The sequence below is a fragment of the Bos indicus x Bos taurus genome, chromosome 9 (assembly GCF_003369695.1).
Source record: "Bos indicus x Bos taurus breed Angus x Brahman F1 hybrid chromosome 9, Bos_hybrid_MaternalHap_v2.0, whole genome shotgun sequence".
In the NCBI taxonomy this organism is placed as follows: domain Eukaryota; kingdom Metazoa; phylum Chordata; class Mammalia; order Artiodactyla; family Bovidae; genus Bos; species Bos indicus x Bos taurus.
Window position 1 is genome coordinate 103,554,947 of NC_040084.1, and position 17,691 is coordinate 103,572,637.

The following is a 17,691-nucleotide window of genomic DNA, read 5'->3' on the forward strand; positions in this document are numbered from 1 at the left end:
TTATTTATTTTATCCACAGCAGTGCGTCCGTCTTAATTTCCTGCCTTCTATTGCTCCCGCCCTCCCCTCTGCTCACTGGGCACCACGAGTCTTCCTAGATCTTCACGGCTGCCTCTTTTCTGTTGTGTTCACATTGTTTTATTGTTTAGATCCCACACGTAAGTGATACCGTGTGGTATTGTCCTTCTCTTTCTGACTCCCTCCTCTTAGCATGACACCCTCCAAGTCCTAGATCCCACACATAAGTGATGCCGTGCGGTATTGTCCTTCTCTTTCTGACTCCCTCCTCTTAGCATGACACCCTCCAAGTCCTAGATCCCACACGTAAGTGATGCCGTGCAGTATTGTCCTTCTCTTTCTGACTCCCTCCTCTTAGCATGACACCCTCCAAGTCCTAGATCCCACACGTAAGTGATGCCGTGCGGTATTGTCCTTCTCTTTCTGACTCCCTCCTCTTAGCATGACACCCTCCAAGTCCGTCCATGTTGCTGCAAATGACAAAGCGTCTTTCTTTATTTCTTAATTAACACACAAGAGGAGTGTCATTGGGAAGTTTAAGATTCTGCAGCCCTGAAAGCAGGTTCGCCTAGACCTCTGTACCAGCAGGGTGACCTCAGGCAAGTTACACCACCTCAGCTGCATTTAAATAAATTGATACATATAAAACAATAACTCAAGCTGATGGAGTTGAGGATTATATAAAATAATTTATATAAAACTGAAGACACTTGGCATATAAGGTTTTTCAATTAATGGTAGTTAATGTTTAATGCTTAATTTTTCAGTTGATGGTAATTAATATTTAGCTGATATTAAAGCACATCGGGCGGCATGTGGTGCAGTCACACGTGGTTTAAACGCAGTCTCCAAACAAGCACAGGCAGTTGTTGGCTCACGGAAACGAGGCTGACACCCCTGGGCTGGCGTCTCCCGTGACTTCATCAGCCACTAGAATTTCTCCTGTTAATACCACGCTGAGTCCTGTGATTTTGTTCTCGTCACAATCTGCATCCATGAGAAGATCTTCACCATCAATTCCTGTCAAATGGGCCTCGTGGAAAAGCGGGTCCATGCTACAGACACAGGGATGGAGTCTGGGTGGCTCAGAAAACGGGTTGAGTTGAGAATTTAATAATCAGAAGAGAGAGCTTCTTCTCTTTACTTGTTTCTTTTAGTTAGAGTGTTAAAATCCTCCACGGGCCCCTAAATATGGGAAAGGAGGACTTGGTCACGTCCAGGATGAAAGTGGGGTGCAGCTGTGTCCGGCCCACCGAGGATGGAGCCTCAGGCACCGCCTTCTCAACAGGATGCCTGAAGCATATCGCGTGCAACTTAAAATAAGTGTGTGCAGAATGGTGTTTCACTAACACGGAATAACCAATAGCAAAAGCTAACAGCAATGCTGGCTCTGTGTCACCCTTACCTTATCCTGACACTGATCCTTGAAGGATGGACCCAGGCAAGACGCAAGACAGCTGGCCCACTTCCCATCGTGTGTGACCCCAAGCTCTCAGACAGAGCGGCTCTGAGCCAGGTGACAGAGAAGCAGAGTGTGAACATGGTTAGAAGTCCAGTCACCTGACCTGTCAACCCCTCTGTGGGGAAAGGGAACACTCTTCTCCTTGACTCTGTCCTTACCCTTCTCGAGAGGCAGGTGGGTCAGAGTCCAGGACTCTGAATCTGTCATGACCTCCAGGCAGGACCCCGAGAGCTGAGACACGGAGCATCCCACGTCTGGGAGTGGCTTCCTCCTCCATCCGTGGGGCGCTCGCTGACGTCCACCTCGCCCCCAACCCACTTCCCACCTTGCTCCTCTGGCACCACTTTCAGGCAGGCTGGGCACACTCTGGCATCCTGAGAGGTGCACCAGTGGAGGTGGTGAGACCCCGCAGGTGGGGAGCAGGCTGTGGGATCCACACGCACAGAGAGACGCCCTTTCAGGCTTTGGACAAGGGCACTCGCGGCAGCCCCAAGCCAACCAGAAAGCCCTGCCCTGGCTGACGTCCAGTCTGCTGGTGGAGTCAGGTGACGCTTGTCTCCCCTCCTTCGATTTCTGGGTTTCGGCCCCCTCATCAACCTCAGAGCAGAAGTGTGAGCCTCCAGCACCGAGGAGGTGACGCCCACTCACCAAGATCAGCTCCAGGATCACTTGCTGGTCCACGCCTTTCCTTCACAATCTCACTTCCACTTCCCATCTAGGTGAGAATAGTTCATTCAATCATGCACGCACACACAGGAACACTCAGCATTCTCTGTGTTTTGAAGTCACATGTTCCCACTCAGGAAGACAAACCACCGTCTACCCGTTTATTAGCCGAGGGCCCAGTTGTTTCACAGCCAGAATTGACATCCCTGGATGGATTTTCTTGATTTAAAATGAAAAAGGAAGTCTCAGAACCTTTGCAAAGTAAACACGAGCTCTCAATGTATATCATCAGAAACTCTATTATTGGAAACTAAGTGCCCTTTGCAATGGCACAGAGCCACACTGGAAGTCTCAGGGGTGTGATGCAGGGCCAGAGAATTTCCCATCATGCTCTGGGGCCCACGGTCAAAGGCTTCAGTGTAAAAGAGCTCTAGACGCAGCCTCTGCCGTCACTGGTCGTCCGTGACTGTACACAGTAGTGAATCGTTCAGTCACATAAATAATTCGTGAAGCCGCGGTGTGACTCCTCCGTCCCTCCAGATTCCTGAAGGAGAATAGAGCATCTGTCGCTGACGACACCGATCAGATCTGCACCAATGTGCTCGCTACATTCCCGGCAGCAATCGGCTCTCTCAGGCGCCGGCCCAGAAGCCTCCAAATGGCTCTCACCAAATGGCTCATCCCCACAAACCAGTCCCACAGGCCGAGGGGACAAGGGCGGGCTTTCGGCTCCAGGGCAGGATGACCGGTGGTGAGTCACCACAGACCCCCTGGCGGTGACCAGCATCCTCGCCAACCCCAGGGCCGCAGAGAAAGCAGCAGCTTCCAACAGACGCCAGCTTCGTCCTCGCCCACATACCCCAACACGACTATTTCTAATTTAGCCTCTTGGGGTTTACAATGAGAAGGCCCTTGTTCGACACTCTACTTATGAAAACCTAACCCTCCAGTTAAAATACCCAGCCTCCCAAGTGCCTCTGGCTTCCAGTGTGTTCTCATGAAGAGTTTTGAGCACACACTGCCAATGATAACCTTTGCCATCTCTAAAGACTCATTCAAAATTTCTTTCAAAGACACAGAGTCTCAGAGGAATAGTATTCATCTCAAAATTCTAAATAACTTCAATCTATTGAAAACTCAGATATCAAGTTTGGTTAGGAAACATTGACCCTCTTCAGTATACTTGTGAAAGGTTGAGTTGGGTCAGCTCGTAGGATCCCATTAAGGTGGAAACGTCCCCTGTGGGACCACAGGACACTTTGATGGGATGACAGTGCAGTCATCCTCTTGCAAGGCAGCCGACGAAACCTGTTGAAACCACCCTGATACAAAGGTTGGGGCTGAATATTCATTTCCAAGTGCAAGCCAACCCCTGTGCAGCATTAAACATGCTGCTGCTAAGTCGCTTCAGTTGTGTCCGACTCTGTGCGACCGCATGGATGGCAGCCCACCAGACTCCCCCGTCCCTGGGATTCTCCAGGCAAGAACACTGGAGTGGGTTGCCATTTCCTTCTCCAATGCCTGAAAGTGAGAAATGAAAGTGAAATCGCTCAGTTGTGCCCGACTCTTAGTGACCCCATGGACTGCAGCCCACCAGGCTCCTCCATCCATGGGATTTTCCAGGCAAGAGTACTGGAGTGGGGTGCCATTGCCTTCTCCGATTAAATATGCTAGCCTTTTTCAAATAGCTATTCTCAATCACCGCTCTCTGCACTTCCAAATTTTGGCTGGAATGGGAACTGACATTGCCAAGATGCTGAGAAAAGGGAAAGACATGTCTTTTCCTGGCCTAGTTAAAGACAGGAAGGTAAAAAACCAGGCCACAGACTCTGTTTTCACAAGCATCTCAAGAGCTTTATTCAACATAGGATGATCAGCTATACATATTAAATGCTGCTTCTATTACTGATGCATTTCTCAAAAACTTTCCATCCCAGCAGCATCCAAGGGCCAGCTTTCATTTTCCTTCATTCCAGGCAAGAAGGACATGTGTTGGGTCACCGGCCAGGCACCCACATTTGTAAGCCCATCCCCACTGCTTCACAAAGAGAGTGTTTGGAAACCAACTCATAAAAGCAACTGAAAGTTTTGCTCTATAAACAGAAGGAAAATCCCGTTTGCTGGTCTTAGACTTTATGAATCTTACTTACTGTTATGTTTTTAAGATGCTCAAGTGAAGCACAGTCAAATCATTGTGTATGTTTCCATAAAATATCGTGCTGAGAGCCATGCTGAGATGTGTGGACAGAGACCTAAAAAAAAAAATATTCTGTTGTCAGTGTTAGAGAAAAGAAAGTAAGAGTGAGCATGAAAACAAACAGCAATCAAGAACTTCCAAAGGAAACAAAAAGAGAAAACTGTCTGTCCACGGCTCCAGGCGTCTAGCCCCTGCGGGAACTACAAGGATGAGCGTCACAGGGGAGGCATCCTGGCTCTTTCCTCTGAGTTTATCCCAAACGTGCCACGCACAGCCTGGGAGCGACATCTGATTCAAAACAAGCTTCCTCTTCAAAGGTAAATAAACAATGAGAAAGCTCTTAGTCAGCCACACCTTATTGCAAATTCATCTCATTAGACTTTCTTCCTATTTATCAGTTTATGATTATGGCTTCCCTGGAGGCTCAGATGGTAAAGCGTCTGCCTACAATGCGGGAGACCCGGGTTCCATCGCTGGGTTGGGAAGATCCCATGGAGAAGGAAATGGCAACCCACTCCAGTACTCTTGCCTGGAAAATCCCATGGACAGAGGAGCCTGGTATATTACTACAATGCTAACAGTTTTAGTGGGCAAGAAACAGGGGCCTCATCAACCCAGGGGCCCTTTGGGGAAGACGGATCAGCAGATGGCCTGTCTGCATCACTTTGCGTTCCACCCGTGACTGGAGTATCTGACGGGCAGGCCCAGCGGCCCTTGCTTAGGCAGAAGCTGCTGGTTTCTCCTTGAGGAGATGACTGACGGTGCCCAGGGATCGTGCCAAAAGCTGGTAGGAAGAAGAACAGAGGCGCAGCCATCCCCTTCTTTCAGGAGACGTCCCAGAAGCTGGCGCCGTGCACTCAGGGGCATCTCCCCCTCAGAACCGAGCACAACAGCCACAGGAGCAGCCCAAGGAGCTCAGAAGCATCACGTTCGCTCTCCGCCGCCACTTGGCCACCGAACGAGCTTCCTGTGCCGTTGTAACAACTGACCGTGGACTTGGCGGCTTCAGACGGCACGTCTTCCTTCGCATCCTGCTCTGGGGCTTGGCAGTCTGAAATCAGAAGTGCTGGATCAAAACCACATCCTCGCTCCTGGGCTGCAGAGCCCCCTCCCTCCCTTCAGCCCTCCCACCCCACCCCACGTCCCAGCGCCCAGCGTCCGGCCCAGCAGTCGCTCCGCTTCTGCTTCTGGGTCATCACCACCCCCACCTCCCTCCTGAGGACACATCAGGGGTGTCTGGGGCCCGTGTGGACGATCCAGGGGCGTCTCCGTCTCAGTCACCTGCAACGACTCTGCCAATCAGGGGGCAGCTGCAGGTTCCAGGAATCTGCACGTCTTCGGGGCTGCGTTTATCTTGCCAGGTCTGACAGAGTTCTCTGGGGCCTCTGTTTCCGAGGACCAGGGAGGCATGGACTCTGCAGGAGCGGGGCATTGGCTGCAGAGAGGCAGGCGGGCCGGGGTCCTTGAACCGCCGTCCAGAGGGCGAGACTTGGGTGTGGCAGTCACTCGGGGTGAGAGGGGGGAGTGGAAATGGACCAACATAAACTTTAGCAGATTCCCTGTATTTATTTGCAGGCAAGGCCTCGTCCCATCAGCCACATCTTTTCCCAAAGGCCAGTGAGGAAGATTGATGCATGTCTTTGAAGCAGCCAGATTCAGAATGATTCTGCCTCGTTCCTGGCTCTTCAAAGTGCAGCAAGAGAGACGTTTCACAGCCTAGGGGGCGGCCACCAGCCGGGCCTCGCTGTCCACGGGCCTTTCATCCCTGTCCATCCTGGCGGGGCTGCTGAGCGAGGTCCTCTGGGGCCAGGCAGCCCCAGGCTTGGCCCCCCCTCCTGGGAGGTGCAGGCTCTGGAGAACGTGTCCAAGGCTGGAGGCGAGATCGGCGGGAACAGACGCTGGAACGCCTCACTCTCTGACCACTCTCCTCCCATGGGGCAGAGACGCTGGGCCTTTGGCCTCAGCCAGTCGTGTTCCATTAGCATCTTTAAAGCTGAGAGGAAAGGTGACCCTCGGTTACAACGTGTAAATTCCTGAGGGAGAGGGAGCCAGGCTGCTCCCTGCTCCTTCCTAGAAACATGCCAGGACCCACCAGGCCAGACAGACTGAGAGTGCGATTCAGCTACGTGCTCATGGTCTTACGCCCTTGAGGTCAGTCTCCTGAGAATGGACGCAGGGTGTTGTATGCCCACTCTATGCCCCTGCTTTCCAAGGAAAGGAGCCTGGTCACTGTGGAGCCCCACAGAGGGATCTGATGACTGCCTTGTCACCAAAAGCACTTTTTCCAGCTTTATTGAGCTATGAAAGTGAAAGTGTTATTGCTCAGTCGTGTCTGACTTTTTGCAACCCTATGGACTGTAGCCCGCCAGGCTCCTCTGTCCGTGGGATTCTCCAGGCAAGAATACTGGAGTGGGTAGCCATTCCTCCTCCAGGGGATCTTGCAGACACAGGAAGAGAAACCGGGTGTCCTGCGTTACAGACCGATCTTTACGTCTCAGCTACCAGGGAAGCCCTTTGTTGAGGTATAAGTGACCAAAAGTCAGAAGGTATTTAAAGTGCACAACATGGTGATTTGATATGTATGTACACCTGTCACAAAATAAGTCAGTCCTCCTTCATAAAATGAACATTTCCAGCGCACACCTGCACTGAATCCCAGCGCTGTCACACACATCAGTGACGCCGCTAAGAAGCCAGTGATCAGGGTTTTCCAGACACTCGTCTGCTCGTGACCTCCTGACCTCGGGTCTGGTCCAGTGCGTGTCCAGCACCGCGCGGGGCTGGGGGCACATGGGGCTGAGACAGAGGGGGCCAAGGCGTGGCACAGGCAGAGCTGCAGGCGGGAGGCGGCAACGGGTGCTGAGGATGAGAATTCAGATTGCTTACAGTCAGAGGGCTGCCTGCTGGAAGCTCCATGACTCATCCCGTCCTGCCTCACCTGTGACTCAAGATGCTGCAGAGACACAGCATAGAACAGAGCTGGCCCTTGTTAACGGCTTGCTTTCGGACCCTTAACACGGTTTCCACAGGCTTATCTTCCAAGGGCCCTGGAGTCTCTGGCTGCGGTCCCCTGAGGACCCCGGCCCTTCGCCCCGCCCCTGGCCCTGCCCCGCCCCCGGCCCTTCGCCCCGCCCCCCGGCCTTCCCCCCGCCCCGCCCCCCCCACCTTTGGGTTTCCCAGGCCCTGAAGCAGCTGCAGCCCATGTGGGTGACAAGCCCTCCAGCTCCCTGAGCCCCGTTACAGCCGTTGCCTTCCACACAAGTAGCTCTCATAACGCCAGTCTTCCGCCAGCTCACCCTGACTTACCCGCATGCCTCTGAGCCTTTCTGAGCACGTGTTTTCACTCCCAACAGCGTTCCCACCTAACATGCGTTTCTGGCATTTTCTTTTGACTAGAGGGAGTGGTACGACAGCAGGAAAAAAATTCCGTGGTCGCAGCACAGCATATTCAAAAGACAGGCAAGATAAATTCTATAAAAAGAAGAACTTTTGTTTGTGTGTCTTCCTGGTCTACCAGCTCCAGACACACCAATGGGCCTGTGATCTATGCAGGCTCTGGCCTGAGCGCCTGGCGGCTGAGCCCTGAGTGTGAGCCTCACCCTGGGACCACGGCTGAGGCCCTGGCCTTCAGACCACAGGGGCGAGTGCCACGCTTCTTGCTAGGTCCCGACAAAGATCTGGGAGCCTCGTTCTGAATCAGATAAGCTTTCCTGGTGTTCGATTATTTCCTCTGTTATTTCCTTTATCCAAACACAGAAGCTGCCACCTGGGTAAAGCCACCTTCCCCCCACCGCCTTAGAAGCAGACAACCCAGGACCACTGATTCCAGGGGTCAGGCAGCAGATGCAGAGGACAGAGCCTGCTTCTGGGGGTTGTGGGACGGGGTTGGGGGGGGGCAGGTAGCAGATGCAGAGGACAGAGCCTGCTTCTGGGGGTTGCGAGATGGGGGGTCAGGCAGCAGATGCAGAGGACAGAGCCCGCTTCTGGGGTTGCGGGATGGGGAGGCAGGTCCAGAGGACAGAGCCCGCTTCTGGGGTTGCGGGATGTGGGGGAGGTCCAGAGGACAGAGCCTGCTTCTGAGGTTGCGGGACAAGGGGAGCATGGTTGCTAGAGAGATGCCCCTGCTGCAGCCAGTGGAATGCTTGAAGCCCTGCCGTATATCTGAGCATAACTGCTCAAAACGAGCACAGGTAAGTGCACCAGTAGTAGGTCTGTTGTACATGAACAGTAGCTGTTCTTGTCCAGTTGCCCAGTTATGTCCAAATCTTTGCAAGCCCATGGACTGCTGCACAGCAGGCTTCTCTGTCCTTCACTCTCTCCCACAGCCTGCTCAAACTCATGTCCACTGAGTCGGTGATGCCACCCAACCATCTCATCCTCTGTCATACCCTTCTCCTCTTGCCCTCAATCTTTCCCAGCATCAGGATCTTTTCCAATGAGTCAGCTCTTTGCATCACATGGCCAAAGTATTGGAGATTCAGTTTCAGTATCAGGCTTTCCAATGAATATTCAGGGTTCATTTCCTTTAGGATGGGACTAGTTTGACTTCCTTGCAGTCCAAGGGACTCTCAAGAGTCTTCTCCAGCACCAGTTTGAAAGCATCAATTCTTTGGTGCTCAACCTTCTTTATGGTCCAATTCTTAAAACCATACACGACTACAGGAAAAACCATAACTTTGACTATACGGACCTTTGTCAGCAAAGTGATGTCTTGGCTTTTATCACACTGTCGAGGTTTGTTTTCGCATTAAATGACCCCACAGGCACATCCATCCTTCATACCTGTGTGTGCACTGGCCAGTTTGTTCAGACCGTTCCCCAGCTCTGCCTGGAAACCATGAAAATGTGGGTGCTTCAGCCTCCGGACTACCACAGACACTCCAGGTTGGCCCAGCACCCAGCCCTGGGAGGCACACCTCTTGGGGTGGTGATGAGAGGACAGGCTCCGTGGAGGGAGGCGCGCTGCCTGTGAGCAGAGCCTCGGAGATGGGCCATGCTGAGCGGGACATGTGGGGCCGGAGCTGCCCGGCTGGGGGCACTTGGCAGGGGGTGCTCATGGTGGGGGTGAGAGGGTAACAGGCAGGAAGGCCAGGGGTCTCCAAACGGAGGAAATAGCCTGCAAGTGTCAGACATTTTTATCTCTCTTAAGCTTCAGGAGGAAACAAACTAGCCATATTTTTTTCCTTCTCTATACAAATTTAAAAGGAGGTTTCTCTTAAAATACTGTGTTGCCATAATGACACCTGGTTTCACCTGAAGTTAACTATTCTCAAACCTTGAGATAACCAATGCATTTTTCTTATGGAAATGTTTGTCTTAAGGTATGCTAATGTATTATGCATTTACCCCAAACTCTTTTCTTCAAGTTCTGCCAAATGGCTCAGAACCTACTTGACAAACCAGTATGTTATACTCAGATATTGTTCCCCTAATCTATGTAAATGAAACTATTTGTATGGTGGTCTGCCCTTCTTCAAGATTCAAATTAATCATTTTATGGCCCAGGACAAACCATTTGGTGCCAAGATTATCCCAAAGTGCATCTTATGGGTGAGGGGCCTGGTACTATTCTGAGTTTTAAAACATTCCTTTCTTTCATTAACAGACTGCTGCTGCTGCTGCTGCTAAGTCACTTCAGTCGTGTCCAACTCTGTGTGACCCCATAGATGGCAGCCCACCAGGCTCCCCCGTCCCTGGGATTCTCCAGGCAAGAACACTGGAGTGGGTTGCCATTTCCTTCTCCAATGCATGAAAGTGAAAAGTGAAAGGGAAGTCGTTCAGTCATGTCCGACTCTTAGCGACCCCGTGGACTGCAGCCTACCAGGCTCCTCTGTCCATGGGATTTGCCAGGCAAGAGCGCTGGAGTGGGGTGCCACTGCCTTCTCCAGAGCAGACTGCTAGTGACTATATAACATCCAGCTGAAGACTAGCAGGGGTGTACTCTTTCTGCCCCCTTCTGATGCCTATGTCAGAAGCTTTCTCTATCTCCTTTATACTTTAACAAAACTTTATTACACAAAAGCTCTGAGCAGTCAAGCCTCGTCTCTGGCCCAGATTGAATTCTTCTTCGGGGGCCAAGAATCCCGGCATCTTTGCATGATTCAACAACAACCTTTCAGGGGTGGGGAAGGGGGCTGGACAGCGGACCTGGAGCTGGAGGTCTCCTGTTCGTCGTGTCCAGGCGGGCAGGAGGGGCTTTAGAGAGCATCTGACAACTATATGCGGTTTAGGAGAGCGCGGTGCGGGAGGGCTGAGTGAGGGCTCTACCAGCCAGGTTCCGCTCTGACACCGGCATTAACGCCAGCATGGTGGGGGCAGGCATGTGTGCCTGTGTGCACACGTCTGTACACACACGTGCACACGTGACCTGTGACCAGGCACACCCCAGCTCTGCCCCTGCTCTGGCTGCCGTGAGGCATCCTGGGAGCAGGTGGCTGATGGCGGCCTCATCCCGGGCTCAGAGCAAGAAGGGCCCTCCTCGTCCCAGGCTGCAGGCGGGAACACGCGGATCTGTAGGAGGATTCCCACAGAGAGCATCGTGTCCACAGACCAGGAGACAGACTTCTGCTTCTTCCCTGCAGCTTCACCCTGGGCTGCTCACCCGACACCCCAGAGGTGACTTCCCACACACTGTTTCTAGAAGCTGGATAAGATCCTTCAGTTTTCAAGTTGCTAGCTCCCCTTCTGGCCAGCACCATCCACTTGATGCGGGCCGTGGGAAAGCTGGGTGACGTTCAAACTTCTGCTCAGGATTCTCAGATCACCATGCTGCGATAGAAAAAAGAAAATGGGCAAAGAGAAGCACAAGACACGCCAATTTACTGACGATGCAACAGAGTGACTATGCTGCTGACTGTATCAGCCTGGACGCTGGAGCATTTAATTCATGTAATCACGGCCATTTCCTCGAATGCCTAAAGTGAAAGTCACTCGGTCGTGTTCGACTCTCTGCGGCCCCACAGACTGACTATACAGTCTACGGAATTCTCCAGGACACCCGCCGGATACCTCCTGATTACCTACTGATTACCTGAAGCAGGAAACAGATACAACTGAACGGCCAGTGGTGTGAACAGTTTGGATTCTCCAGGCCACGGCGCTGTGTCTCTAACCAGAGCCTGTTGGACGCAGCCCAATCCCAAGACAACCACAAGGACAGCGAATTCCCCACCATCGGCTGCATCCTATTTAACACAGAGGGGGCCGAGGCGGGTGATGGACTCGGGTCTGGGGGCGGCACATGGACGACTCCGCCCCGGGGGTCCTCGCCCTGGCCGGCCCCCGCTGTCCCAGCCCGGCGATGGCTCCCCGCCCGCCGTGGTCATGTGTGTGGGTCCCCAGGGTCTGTCCGCAGCCCGCTCCCTCCCACTCCCTCCCCCTCCCAAAACCTCTCCCATTCCCATGATCTCAGCCTCACTCATTCTCTTCCAGACTTACAGACTCTTCTGAACTCTGTATTTCCGGGCACAGACCAAATGCTCTTAACCAGATGTGTCCTAGTGCCTGGGATTCACCTCAGAAAGAAACCCCAGCCACCCTCCTCCCCCAAGCCTCCTCCACCCCCCGGGGACCCTCCGGCAGCAGGAGTTCCTCATCATCCAACAGCTCTGACTCCGAAGAGTCTCTGACCCCAGAACCTTGTCCTCCGAACCCCCCGAGAGGGCCCCTCCTCTCTCACGCAGACAATTCCTCAACACTGTTGATGCTTCCCACAGACTGCACTCGCGCAACAATCTGAGGATTGAGTGTTATTATTCAAATTTTATAGATAAGAAAACTGAAGCTCCAAGAGATTAGCCCAATGACTAAGACCACACAGCTGGGCAGATACAAATTCACTGCCACGTGCAGATCTGTCTCCCCACAAACCTCAGACTCTGGGACTGAAGGTCACCTTGCATGTGACCCACATGCCTCAAAGCAGCTCATGAGGCTGTGTAGGCCCTGAAAGGAGAACAGGAGCCTTGGTCAGCGTCCAGCTGCCGGGCAACTGTGAGTGGCGGGGAGCAGCTACAGGTGACTCTCTGAATAACAAGGGTGGAAAACTGGCTTACAACTCAACATTCAAAACACTAAGATCATGGCATCCAGTCCCATTACTTCACAGCAAATAAATGAGGAAAAAGTGGAAACAGACAGATTTTATTTTCTTGGGCTCCAAAATCACTGCAGATGGTGACTGCAGCCATGAAATTAAAAGAAGCTTGCTCCTTGCAAGAAAAGCTATGACCAACCTAGACAGCATAGTAAAAAGCAGAGACATCACTTTGCCAACAAAGGTCCATCTAGTCAAAACTATGACTTTTCCAGTAGTCATGAATGGATGTGAGAGTTGGACCATAAAGAAGCTTGAGCGCCTAAGAATGGATGCCTTCCCAGTGTGGTGCTGGAGAAGACTCTTAAGAGTTCCTTGGACTGTAAGGAGATCAAACCAGTTAATCCTAAAGGAAATCAACTCTGAATATTCATTGGAAGGACTGATACTGAAGCTCCAAAACTGTGGTCACCTGATGTGAAGAACTGACTCATTGGAAAAGACCCTGTTGCTGGGAAAGATTGAAGGTAGGAGGAGAAGGGGACAACAGAGGATGAGATGGTTGGATGGCCTCACCGACTCGATGGACATGACTTTGAGCAAGCTCCGGGTGATAGCGAAGGACAGGGAGGCCTGGTGTGCCACAGTCCATGGGGGTCGCAGAATTGGACACGGCAGAGTGACTGAACATCGACAACAGGTGAAGAGTAGGGCTTCAGGAGTGGAGACGGGATTACAACCTCACTCCGCAGGGTCTCACCTTTTCCAAGTGGCCCCACCCACACAGACACCGGAGTTTACCTTGGTTCTAAAACTGATCTCATTCAAAGAGAAAACAGGTCTCATTCAAGAGACCTCTCTTTCAACTCTTCACACCTGGAACAGCTGTTCGCCGCCAGCAAATGAGCCCAGCTTCCTAAGAAAGTGTTTATGCGCCTGCCACCTTTGCCGCCAGCGTATCAGCTTGGCAGCACGCCCGCCAGCGTATCAGCTTGGCAGCACGCCTGCCAGGGTCAGTCTCTGCATTTTGCACGCGTGTGTCTTCTCTTCAGAGCTCCTGTCCCTCGCCCGGGCTTATCCACCAGTTACCCCTGTTCCTTGGAAATTCAGCAACCGCTGACTCTTCTGGGACACCAGTCCCTGGCCCAGGACTGAGGAGAGGCCCTTCTCTCACCCACACGACACCCTCTGGCCCCAGGCTGTGGTCCCTCACGGGGAAGCAGCTCTCACCCACATGACACCCTTTGGCCCCAGGCTGTGGTCCCTCACGGGGAAGCAGCTCTCACCCACACAACACCCGCTGGCCCCAGGCTGTGTCCCTCACGGGGAGGAAGCTGCTCGCTTGCTCGGGTGACTGAGGGCAGAGCTGTTGGTCTATTCCTGCCCCAGATGCCACTGGGGACCCTTCCCCTCAGCATCACGGCTTCCAATACCCGACGCCTGTCTCCCTGTTCATCTGGTGGGCATCTGCTCCCCTTTCAGGGCCCACACATCCTCATGAGCCCTGGCTCTGCCTCAAGGACTCACTGGGCTCAGGTGGCACGCCACTGTCCTCCTGACCCCTGTGACACCATGTCTCAGCTGCGTGGCCGCTCCTTCTACACCGCGACCACGTGCATTTACTCAAATCAGGGTTGGTGGCTTCTGACACTGCCACGAGTAGTGTCCTGGGAGTTACTTACCGTGTCACATGCTGGGGTGACCACTGGAGGCTGAGTGCAAGAAGAATGGTGTGCAGACCCTTCACTCTGGGCAGTGTTCAGAGTAGGCGATGGAGGAGCCTGGAGCCAAGGAAGCACTCCATCAGCGGGAGGCACAGCCTGCGTCCCGCACTCACCCCCTCATCTCCCCACCGGTCCTGCAGGCAGCCCGATGCCGGGCTCCCAGGTCCCCGTGTCACCTGCTCACCTGCAGTGGGGCCTCTCCAGGGACCAGGTCTGGTTTTGAAAACTCTGAGCCTGGCTCTAAGAGCACATGACATCACTTATATGTGATATATGGAAGCTAAAGCATGACACAGACGAGCTTATCCGTGAGAACAGACAGGTGGCCAAGGGGCAGGGGAGCAGGGCAGGATGGAGTGCAAGCTGGGGCCAGCAGACAAGCTCTTATATGTGGAACGGATGAGCAACAAGGTCTTCCTGTCCAGCAACCTATGAGAAACCATAGTGGAGAAGAACATTCAAAAGAGAGTAACTGAATCCCTTCACAGAAGGGACTCATTAAGACAACACGAATCAACTCCACTTTAATAAACAATATTGATTAACAAAGCTTGACTGGCGCTTCCTCTGTTCCATTCTGTTTCGTCACGTACGGTTTCTCCATCCTCGCTGTTGGGAGTGGGAGTGGGGATGCAAAGCCGGAGCTCACTGCGTCACCTGGCTTGGGTCTCCCCGACCTTCCACAGTGTGTCCCCTCCCTTATTTAAGCCATTTCCCCCTAAAAGCCTGAATTAAAGCGGCCGGGTCCTCCATCTCCCGAGATCTCCTGATGCTGGAAGGCGGCACCGCCGCGAGGGGCCTGGCTGCCCCCAGTTCACGTCCACACGACGCTGCTGACACAGACAGTCTTCTCTGAAGCAGACGAAGCCCCGCACAGGCTCCCCCGGGGGTCGGGCTCCAGGAGCTGGGGGCTGCCGTCCCCCCAGGACCCTGGCGGTGCCTCTCAGCCCCGCGGCCCTGACCGGGCATGTGACCCAGGGCCTCCGGGGCCGGGGCGCAGGGGCCGTCCCATTGTGCAACTGGCCTCGCAGACAACATCGCCACGCCGAGGAGCGGGGATCACATCCCCCCTGCTAGGTGACTCATGCTTGGCCTTTCATCTCGACAAGCAAGGCTGTGTGAGTCGCTGCTGCAGATTAGTCCTTCCATTTCATCATTGCTTGATATTTTATAGACCAGAGCTCTTCAGCAGATAATTGAAACCATCCCTCGCCTCTCAGGGCAGGAGCCCCGGAGGGAAGTCTAATAAGATGTTTCCGAATGTTACACATGGCTCTTGTATACGTCAGACTTTTTACATTACTCATTTGACATCCATGTTTGACATTTAAACTTTAAAAAATGGAGTTTATTACCCAATGATTATAAAAAGAAACAATCAAAACATTCAAAAAAAAGAGCATTTTACGAACATGACTAAATCAGATGGTTTTAATTCATTCATTGCAGGATAATTAAAATTAGGTGGATTGATTCAGAATCTTAAAACAATGTATATTATTTTCTCCCATGAATTTCTTTGAGTTTAAGTAGTTTCTGAACTTATGTCAACACCATTTCTAAGGTGGAGTTTCCTTACATGGAAAACAAGAGGAGTTCCACGCTGTCGACAGCCTGTAAACATTTCTTTAGCACAGATGTATTGGAGAGTCACGCAGAAATACTCACTGTGCGTGCCATTCTTCACCTGAAGCAACAGCAGGGACTCAACACAGTAATACTTTGGTTACCTGATGTGAAGAGCTGACTCACTGGAAAAGCCCCTGATGCTAGAAAAGCCAGAGAGCAGAAGGAGAAGAGGGTGACGGAGGATGAGATGGTTGGATGGACACAATGGACATGAGTTTGAGCAAACCCTGGAGATAGTGAAGGACAGGGAAGCTCGGTGTGTGTGCTGCGGTCCACAGGGTCACAAGGAGTCAGACAGGACTTAGCAACAGAACAGCAGCTCCGACACTACATATTCAGCCCTTTCCTTGGATTCTCAATAGCCCGCTCCGTGGGGGTGGTTTAATCGTCCTAAACATCACCCCCTACTACTCATGCACAGGAGCTGGACTTGATCTTTTAAATAAAGGATGTCGAAATACAATTTGCCTGTATTAGTCACTCAGCCATGTCCAATTCTTTGCGACCCCATGGACTGTAGTCTGCCAGGCTCCTCTGTCCATGGAATTCTCCAGACAAGAATACAGGAGTGGGTAGCCATTCCCTTCTCCAGGGGATCTTCCTGACCTGGGCTCAAACCCAGGCCTCTTGCATTGTAGGCCACCAGGGAAGTCAATTTACATACATTCTTTAAAGGAGAAAGGAATTGATACAGGTTCGAAATTTGAGTCTGTCTGTAAAAGTAAAAGCATCGGAAGAAGAATAAACTAAGGTAAAATGAAATGCTTCATTTTTCATGTTTAATTTCTCTAAAAGATAGAACTTTGTTTAAAACAACAGTAGTAACAGTGTATTGGGAATGGATACTATGTGGGTTGCTGCTGCTGCTAAGTCACTTCAGTCGTGTCCGACTCTGTGCGACCCCATAGACGACAGCCCACCAGGCTCCCCCATCCCTGGGATTCTCCAGGCAAGAACACTGGACTGGGTTGCCATTTCCTTCTCCGATGCATGCAAGTGAAAAGTGAAAGTGAAGTCACTCAGTCGTGTCCGACCCCCAGCAACCCCATGGACTGCAGCCCACCAGGCTCCTCCGTCCATGGGAATTTCCAAGCAAGAGTACCAGAGTGGGGTGCCATTGCCTTCTCCCACTATATGGGTAAAGGAAATAAATAACACGAGGGACGTATTGGGAATAACTTGTCACGAGGTGCACACACTATTTGTAAAGGGGAAAAGTGGTGCTTGAAGGTGGACTTCGATTCACTGAAAATTCAAATTGCAAACTTTAAGACAACTAAACATGTTTATACAGGAAGACATCTCACCCTACACTGTTAATCTCTCTCCTGATTTCCCCCACCTCCCACTCCTCTCTGTGTCCTTATCATCAAGAGGAGGACAAGAAAAAGAGAAAAAAAACAAGCCTCACAGCATAGATGTAACGTCTTCCTCCTTACTACATTGACGCTGATGAGACAGGACAACCAAAAGCTGTTCATTTAAGAAGTATAAATAAGGTTCTGAGAGGAGGTAAAATGAAATCATAAAGTACTCAATTAAAACCAGAGAAGCCAGAAAAGATAGAAGGAAAATAGAAACAAAAAAAGCACAGTGAATAGAAAATAGTTACAAACATGGCAGATATTAATCTAGCTACATCAGTTACCACTTTAGACGTGAATGATTATACACCAATTAACATGCAGAGACTTCAAGAGCATATGATAAAACAAGACTCAAGTATATGTTGTCTATAAGAAATCCATTTTAAAAATATAAACTTTCACAGATTAAAAAAAAAGGATATAAGATTAGGAACAAGACAAGGGTGCCCACTCTCACCACTATTATTCAACATAGTTTTGGAAGTCCTAGCCATGGCAACCAGAGAAGAAAAAGAAATTAAAAGGAATCCATATTGGAAAATAAGTAAAGCTTTTACTGTTTGCAGATGACATGATACTATAGAAAAACTCTA